The 9,601-nt window shown below is 36.9% G+C and overlaps 1 non-coding gene across 1 annotated transcript; it reads right to left on the bottom strand.

The window, feature by feature from the left end:
- Window positions 1-3,366: 3,366 nt before the first annotated feature.
- TRNAR-CCU (transfer RNA arginine (anticodon CCU)) lies at window positions 3,367-3,438 on the bottom strand. Its single transcript has one exon. It is a non-coding gene; the product is annotated as a tRNA-Arg (tRNA).
- Between the last annotated feature and the right edge of the window lie 6,163 nt (window positions 3,439-9,601).

Genomic DNA, 9,601 nt, shown 5'->3' with positions numbered 1-9,601 from the left:
CTATATATTCAGTCATTGTAAATATTTCATTTTCATCCTTAACAAATCTCAATGCCAATTCTTTCACACCCTTGGCTTGAAAGTTAAAGAAGACAAGTGTGTCTCGTGCTTTGATTCTCCCGTCATACGAGAAGATATGTGGCTTAAAGAACTCATCAGTTATACCATTTTCATAGCTAGATTTTATGTGATCTTCAATATCAAAACCACCAAATCCTCTTGCTCCTTTGGATTTCATCGTATTATAACCTTCATTAACTTTATCTTCTTCATAGTTTTCATTCATACTGTAATGTCTTCCAGCAACCGATGCAATCTCGCCAAAAACCACCTCAGTTATGCACTCTTTTAGTGCATCTATATACACCTGAAATGACCTAGGCTCTACATCTACACCGTCTGCTATACAGTGTATGTAGAGTTCCTCACATCTATCTTTACAGTTCACAATCAGTGACTTTATGTGGTCTATATGGGAATGAACATCGCCATCACTCACCAATCCTATCAGATGAATCTTTACTTTGTGTTTCAGCTCAACCCTGTCTAGATACACTCCCATCTGACCCGGAGGAAGTCCCACATACTCACCATGTACATGGACCATAAAACTGGGAAAGGTTGTGCTGAGTGTAGTAATCCAGGGATATTGTGTACTTTCAGTGCCATCCTCATCACATACTCCTTCATCATGGTTCCACCCATCAAGTATCACAAGACACACTTTTTTCATTGCATTGTTCTACTTTTTCACGTTTTACAAATACACATCTTGATTTAATAATGTGAATCATCGTGTTGCAGACAGAGTCACACATATAAAACATCAAGTAATCATCAATTCTGAATTTATTTAATTTTATGTACATAACATTAACCCCTTTACCTTCATTTACCTTGCTTTCCATTGGCCTCCAGACCTTTAAGTAACCCTCTCGGACTTTACCAACACAACAAATTTCCACCTAAATTTTTATTGGCTCCTTTTATCACTTTCCCTCTTCAAAGTTCCCTTTTCCATAGAAAGGGTTTAAATTTTTAATTTTTTGGCATTAAGGGTGAAAATGATAAAAATAGAAAGAATGAGTATGCTATTTTACCTTTGCTATGTGAGGTGTTCCTTTATAGTAAATTTGATAGGCATGATAGATTATAATTTTAGTTTAGCGCCAAAGCAAATCTCTAATATTGGATTGATGAGCATTGGTGTATTTCTTGGATTCTTTGGTGTCAAATTTTTAAAAGTTAGCTTAACATTTCTCTTAACTCTGGTTATTGATGGCATGGGATACACTCTCTATGATAAAGCATTAAATAGTGCTGAGATAAATCAAAATTTCATGGGCCTTACACCTGAGATTATGGGAAAGGTTAAAGCTTATGTAGAATCCAACCCACACCTGGTGGTACTGGGTCTAATAATCATATCATTTTGTATTTCTATAATATTGATATCTCTCATTAGAGGAGTATCCTTCTTAGGCTTTATTGTTACTCTTCTTTTGATATATAGGGAAGGATTTCATGAAAAGGCCCTTACTAACATGGGATTGGTAAACGAGAAGTTAAGGTATGCTATCTTTGGTATATCAGGTGTATTAATCTTTGGTGTATTTTACTTCTTACCTTTTTTCTTTTTTATCGGCATTTTCAGTTTTATAGGTCCTCTACTCTTTCTGTGCTCCTTAGAGAGTTTTTTAGAAAAGGACTTTGGGTTTTACGCTGCTGTTACCAACTTTAAAAGCGAATTTCCTGTTAAGATTGACGTGAGGGCACTTATAGGGTTTGCCTTTCTCGTAGGGGTGTGTTTTACCTTACAAGCATGTTGTATACTTCTAAGAAAGAAATGAACCTTAAATAAAAACCGTTACCTTTAATCAAGCTGGTGGGTAGTAAGAACCAAACAGTAAAGAGTAAATAATACCATAGGAGAAGTAACCTATGAACACTAATCCCAAGAATCCACTAAATCCCCTCTCAATCAGAGCAGAGGAGAGTGACCAATAAATAAAGGGATTGAACGATATAAATCTAAAGAACATGTTCATATGAATAAAAAAGATACAAAGAATGGTTTGAACTGTTAATATCAACACAAGAGAAAGAGTATTTCTGGACTGTATAGTTTTAAGAGAGTGTAAAGTGTTAATTTTCACCTTAGAGAGATAGTAAGATAGTAAGAGATATGAAACGAATAAAATAAAGGGAATTCCAATTAGAATATTTGGAATGTTCTTTTTGTAGAGATAGAATGTAAGAAATCCTTGATCCCAGTACTTTTTTTGTACGTAACTGTAGGGAAGGAATAACACTCTCTGATCCTTAAAAAGAAGCTTTGAGATGTACCACTGGAAGATAGGAAAGGGCAGTATGACAAGGATAGCTCTAAGAGAGGTGGAGAGAATGTCTCTATGGGATAATAAAACCAAAATTGTAAATAAAATACCGTTAGATCGGGTCAATGAACATAGAGAGAAGAAGAGAGATGACAAGTACACCCTTTGATTCTCTAAGAGATAGAACCCGGTTAAAAATAGAAACATAAAGAAAGATTCGGTGTAAAAGGTGGAGTAAATAATGCTGGAGGGATTAAAGCAATACAAAATAAAGGAATACTCCGAGATAACTCTGCCGTACCTCTTTAGTGTTATAAAGTAAAGAAATAAGGAGTTCAAAACAAAAAGTAAATTGGAGAGTATTACCGAGACATAGAGAGGATCTAGGAATCTTTTTGAAAGGACTCTTACAACACAAGGATATAAAGGAAGGAATGCTGTGATATGCTCTCTAGTGTACCAGTTTGTGGTTATCTCGTGGAGATAAATAGAGTCCCACCTTAAGAGAAAGGAGAGGGGATGGTCTCTGACCACCAATTCTGCAGATCTGTCGAAAGGCACGAAACTTAGAGAGGAAAATTTAGCAATGGAGAGATAGAAAGCTCTAGAAACAAGCGAAATAAAAGTTAAGGTTGTGAGTGTTAGGAAAGAGGTAAATTTAGGATTGTTATTTCTTGATTGCTTATCTTTCATAGGAGGGGATAAATAAAAGAGAGATGTAGGAGGGAAGGAAGGAGCTTTTATACTCCCTTGTGATGGAAGACAAATTTTTGGAATACTTGAAAGTTAGGAGTGATATTGAAGAGGAGAGATGTGTGATCGAATATTTAAAAAGGTATGGAGATTCCATTTTTGTGGAAATTAATGATGTGTTAGTGGAACATTCTGTTCTTGATGTGGTGGAAGAGAGAGAGAATATCCTTAACGGTAAAAGATGTGAATTATTGAGGATAATTGAGGAAATTGGGAGAGAAGGAGGTGGTGAAGCGGTTTTAAATAAAAATTAAAAATTTTAAAAGGAAAAGAACAACGTCCATGAAGGGGGTCGAACCCTCGACCTCTGCTTTAGGAGAGCAACGCTCTGCCACTGAGCTACATGGACCCAATGCACCCCGAATTTTAAAATTAAGTAAAAGTGGTTGTAATCTGAGATCCCTTCTGAAGAGTTTTTTGTTCAAAGACCCATTGGAATGGGAGCAGAAGATAAGAGACAAGTTGTGGTTCACAGCCATGTAAAATCTTTAGGACTAGACGAGAATGGTGTACCTATAGAAACACGTGGTGGAATGGTTGGACAAGAAGAGGCTAGAGAGGCCAGCGGATTAGTGGTTGAGATGGTTAAAATGAAAAGGATGAGTGGCAAGGCAATTCTTATAACAGGCCCTATGGGAAGCGGAAAGACTGCACTGGCTATGGCCATTAGTAAGGAGCTAGGAAATAGGACACCCTTTACCGTTCTCTCTGGAAGTGAGGTCTACTCCTCGGAGGTGAAAAAGACAGAGGTTTTGGAAGAATCCTTGAGAAGGTCAATTCTAGTAAGGATAAAAGAAATGAAGGATGTTTATGAGGGAGAGGTTGTAGAATTGAAGGTTATTGACAAGGAGGATCCACTAAAAGGATATGGAAGGAGTGTAATAGAGATCCATATCTCACTTAGAAGTAGCAAGGGGTCTAAGAAGCTGAAACTCTCACCCTCCCTTTATGAGAGCATAGAAAAAGAACGAGTCGTTGTAGGAGATGTGGTGTACATAGAAGGTAACTCGGGGATCATCAAAAGGTTGGGAAGAAGTGATTCTCAAGTGAGCAGCTGTGATTTAGAAGCTGACCATCATATACCACTCCCCAAAGGGGAGGTGCTCAGGAGAAGAGAGGTAATCCAAGAGGTGACCTTGCATGATTTAGATGTTTCTAATGCCAAGCCAACGGGCAAGGATGTAATCTCCCTTCTCTCACAAATTATGGTACCCAGGAAGAGTGAAATAACGGAAAAGCTCAGAAAGGATGTGAACAAGATAGTCAACGACTATATAGAGAAAGGAAATGCTGAAGTGGTACCGGGTGTGTTGTTTATTGATGAGATTCATATGCTAGACATAGAATGTCTCACCTTTCTACATAAATGTATTGAGTCGCCCCTTAGTCCAATCCTCATCTTTTCCACAAACAGAGGGATGAGTCCCATAAAGGGACTTGAGGGATTTATCAGTCCCTTTGGTCTTCCAAAAGATCTCTTGGATAGATTGGTGATAATTAACATGAAGAGGAACTCGCAGGAAGACAATGAAAAGATACTTAGAATGAGAATAGCTGAAGAGGGTTTAAATGCTACCGAAGATAGTATTAAACATCTAGGAATGGTTAGTACCACACATTCTCTAAGATACACCCTCTGTTTGTTACCACTTTTAAAGGCCATGAATGTTGAGATTGAAGAGGGGCACGTTAAGGAGATTATGGGTTTGTTTTTAGGTAAGGAGTGATATTTTGGGCATTTATTAAAGTTTTTATGTTCTACCAGCGATCTTCAAAGTGTAATTGATCTCTCTTTTTTCTAAATAAAATATCGCGTCACCCTCAAAGCAGGAATGGTCTCATTTATAAATTACAAGTTCACTTCCAACAAGAACTTCTCCAAAATAAACTTTGAAGGAACGAGTTTACCACTCTGGGAGTTAAGACTGGAAATAATTCAACAGAAAAGACTAAATAGCAAAGATTTTGATTTACTTTTCTACGATAAGGAGAGTGGTGCAGAGATAATTGATGAATATCAAACAATTTATAGAAATAGCAGTGTTTTGGTGAAGAGAATTCCTTCTTGGATGTCCAAAAACACAAATATAAACTACACCACCTCTCTAAAGAATACCAAAGAGAGAAGAGAGGTCCCTAAATCGTCAAAATTTTATAAACAACCACCGCCAAATTATCTCTGCTTTAGATGTGGACAGAAGGGCCATTTTATACAACACTGCCCCACAAACAAGGACAAGAGCTATGACATAGTCAGAATTAGAAAACCTACGGGTATTCCCAAGGCGTTTCTGGTTCCTGTTAAATCTGAGGATGTCCAGCCCTCTTCATCTATGATGGTTACTCCTGAGGGGGGATATGTCATTGCACAGCCCCAGCTACATGAGTGGAGAAACATAGTCTCCAGAACCACTTCTCTGAGTGACATTCCCAAACATCTGAAGTGCACCATTTGTAACTCTTTGTTTAACAATCCTCTGCTTACAAATTGTAAGCACACTTTCTGTGAGTCTTGTGTCTCCATAGGAGAGAGATGTAAAGTATGTAACACCCCCATAGACCATCTTAGAGAAAATATGGAAACTAAGAACAGGATGGATAAATTTATAGAGGAGAGGTGGTATGAAGAGGATGTAAAGGCCAAAGGAAGAAGGTAAATAAAATTTTTATTGACACTCTTCCTCACCCCTTGGATGAAAGATTTGGATTTTCTAAACACCTCCGATGGATTGTACAACTGTGAAGAGGAGAAGATCTACACTCAGAAAGATACTGCGCCGTTCACTACACCACAACACATTCCAAGCAGTAGGAAGGGTGTATTTCCAAGATTTAACAAGCTCAGCACACTTCTTCCACAATGTTACGGTGATGCGAAGTTCATACCACCAAAGATGGAGTTACTTCATGAAGAGACCCTTTTTTACATCTTCTACTGTACACCGTACGACGAGATACAACTCCTAGCTTACAACACCCTCATAAATAGAAAATATTTATATTCCACTAAACTGTCCTCCTTTGTATCTTTTGTTGGCGATCCGCTCCCAGACAACACCAAAAGGAATGTTCTCTACTTTGATCCCTACCACTGGGAGAAGCAATTCAGAGAGATTCTCTTTGACCTAGAGTTTATAAACTCGCTTAAGGGTAGAGTGTAGGGAAGTGAGGAATGTATCATAAGTTTAATTAAAGTGTAATTTTATATCCTGACATTCTCTAAATTGGTGATTAAGTTGTCATTCTCATCATAGATGTTAATTCTCTCCCTCATCTCATCATCATTCTCTATGTCCTCAATGAAATACTCAAATTCCTTATCTTTTTTGTTCTCACTTTTAATTTTCCATTTTCTTGTTCTTTTCACTTCCTTTCTAACCGGAAACACCCCAAACGTATCCTCTAACTCAAAGTTCAGGTTCGAATTCCCAAAGTCATATCCCAGTACCACATCTCCCTCCTTTAAAATATTCCCTAAATGTGTCTTACAGTGAATGGGTAGATCCAACCCCTCTTTTATAACATAAAGATCACTTTGTAGATACTTACCATTGGTGATCTTCGTATCCTCCATTTCTATGATCCTCCATCTTGTCAACTCTCTACTATTCATTATGACTTGCACCTCTAATTGGTTGTTCCAATAATTCTTTCCACTTATCTCTCTTATTCCAAGGGTTGTAGGATCTATCAGTACCACAACAGTAGACACCTTGAGAACTATAACGATCCTTCCAATTCCAATTTTCTTGGAGAATTTATCGCTCAGTAGGAGAATGTCATCCTTACAGATAGGAACTATCTCTAAGGAAAAGGTAAATTTATAATTGCTTTTATTGGACTTCACATCCTTGGAAATTAACTTTTCTGATGTTTTTAACTTACAGAGAATAGAATTTTGTATAAAATTCACCATCCTTAGGGCTTGGGACTTTCCTTGGTAGTAAAAGTCTAATCCATCCTTTCTCTCTTTAATGTTTGTCGTGTCTTTAAGTATCTCCGTCTTTAAAATTAATTGTTCTAAATAGAGAAAGGTTCTCTTGTGTTCTACTCTTTGTCTTATTTGAACCAAGCTTTGCCAATACTGCTTAGCTTCTATCTTAGCACAATCTCTGCATTGTACATTCTTAACCACATACTTTATATCCACAGACTGTGTTATATCCTCAAGCTGGAGTAAAACCCGAATTTCTATTCTTTTGGAATGTTCCTCTGTGAAGAGGAACTCTGAATCAACAATTCTAAATTTATTTAAAGATTTGCTTCTTTTTAACAAGAAAATCATCAATTCCCTGCTACCCCGCTCACAGTACATCCAGGTACTGGGCGGTGTAAAGTATCTATCACACTGTCTACAATGTTCTACCACCTCATTTCTCTTTACCTTGGATGCTATATCTACCTCTGTAGAAATACACCTGTCACACATATTCAATATCCTTGGTTCTATCTCTATACCACACTTACAACACAAAATCATTTCCTCTTCCTTGGGTTAAAAAAATAAAAATTTTATTCCTCTTCCTCCTCTTCATCTTTCTTGGCTCTGTTCTCAGAAATGGTGTAAGGAAGTGTCCTTACAAGTTTTTTATATTCTCTTGTTAAATTTGACTTTATTTTAGAGGATACATCCTTTAGACTGATACTGGAACCATAACAAATATCCTCTAGCTCATCTAAATCACTCTTAATAAGATCATACTCTCTAAACACATCAATACACTTCATAACATCTCCTTCATAGAAATAAGACATGTATTTAATATAAATGAGATCTATACAGTACAATCTAAAGCTGGTCTTATCACTTTTAATCTTTCTATGAACGTGAGATAATATTTCACTAATCTTTCTGAGACCTTTCAATCTTTTTGAGTTCTGTCCCAAGAAAGTTGGAAAGTCCACCCTCTTGGTGAGACTTCTCAGGTGAGTAGGGAGAATTGAGCTAAAAAATGCATGAATTGGACTCAAACCCCACTCCTGGTTGAACCCGTGGATGTGTTTGTCTATTACATCAGAGAAACTTATGGAATCAATGCACTCTCTGCTCTCTGTAATATCTTTAAAATTCATTTTTGGATAGTTTTCATATACCATAAGAGGTACTATAGAATAATCCTCAAAGTAGAGATCAATCTTCTCATAAATTTTCTTTTTCTGGAATATCTCGGAGGCTGTCTCAAAGATGGACTTCATAGTGCTCTTTTTGATTAAAGAGAGAAGGTCTGTGTGTGATGTGGTACTTTTAAGGAGTAAACTTTGGACGGTATTTAGGGTGTATCTCATGTCCCCATGACTATTCTTTATTATCTCCATTATCAGTGCATCTTTCATTTGTTTGTTCTCTTTAGAAAGTATGTGTTTAACTCTAGGAAGGATCTGTCTCACATCGGGTCTTCTAAACCTCAGATCTAAGCATTTAAACGAAAGGGTTCTAAGCTTGGGATTGGTCCTATCGTTACAAATACAAATTATAGGGATCTTGGATTTTTTTATTAAACTGTTTAACTCAGATAACCCTCCCCTATCCCCCACCATCCCATCTATCTCATCCATAATTAGAGCCTTTCTTGTCATCATCCCCTCTTTAGGTGTTATGGAATAGAAACACACCACATCTCCGATTTTTTTGGATATCTCAGATTTGTTTCTCGTATCACTGGCATTGAACTCTATTGGCTCAATCCCTGCCTCTTTGCATGCTATGTATGCCGTACTGGTCTTTCCTATTCCAGGATGTCCACTTAGTAGAGCTGTGGTGTAATTTGTCTTTCCCTTCAAAAAGTCCACCAGTTGTTTAGCAATTCCTTGATTACCAACTAAATCCTCCAAACACGTTGGCCTCCACTTTTCAGACCAAATATACCTTCTCCCCTTCTTTTCATCTTGATTTGAAAGATTAGCAACAGTTTCATCCTCAAATCCCTCTTCTGATCTCCCTATTAGCTCATTAAATTCCTTTTCATTTAAAAGTTTTATTCCCATTTCTTTGGCTTTTTTCATTTTAGAAGGTCCTGGATCTTTTCCTATTACCATGTAATCAGTTCTAGAAGATGGTTGGATTGTTACTCTCCCACCTAGCATTATTACCTTGGCTATGGCTTCATCTCTTTCACTTGATAGTTCTCCAGTAAAAACAAAAGTTGTGTTCTTCAAAGGATCTTCACTCTCTCCATCTCCACTCAGAGATTTCTTCATTTCCAGGGTCGTGAGGGTTGGTCTTAAGAAGACAAAAACTAGGAAACACCATCATAATAAAAAACTCGCTTTATTTATTTCATTAATTTATAAATTTAACACTCTTTCTTACCTCTTTGTCTATAACCTTGGAAATATCAAATAATTCATTTTTATGGATTAGATAAAACAGCTCTCTGGGATTATCCTCTAATAATACTTCCTGGTTTTCTTTAAGGTATTCTATAAGCAAGTTTAGAACCTCTTTCCTTCTCTTAGCTATTTCATAGATAACAAAGCTATTCTTAAGTTTTATGGACTCTTCTAAGTTTCCC

This window comes from Nylanderia fulva, unplaced genomic scaffold (genome assembly GCF_048542155.1).
Source record: "Nylanderia fulva isolate GAGA-0341 unplaced genomic scaffold, ASM4854215v1 Scaffold77_91711_551806, whole genome shotgun sequence".
Taxonomy (NCBI): Eukaryota; Metazoa; Arthropoda; class Insecta; order Hymenoptera; family Formicidae; genus Nylanderia; species Nylanderia fulva.
This window is presented reverse-complemented; position numbering and strand designations above follow the sequence as displayed.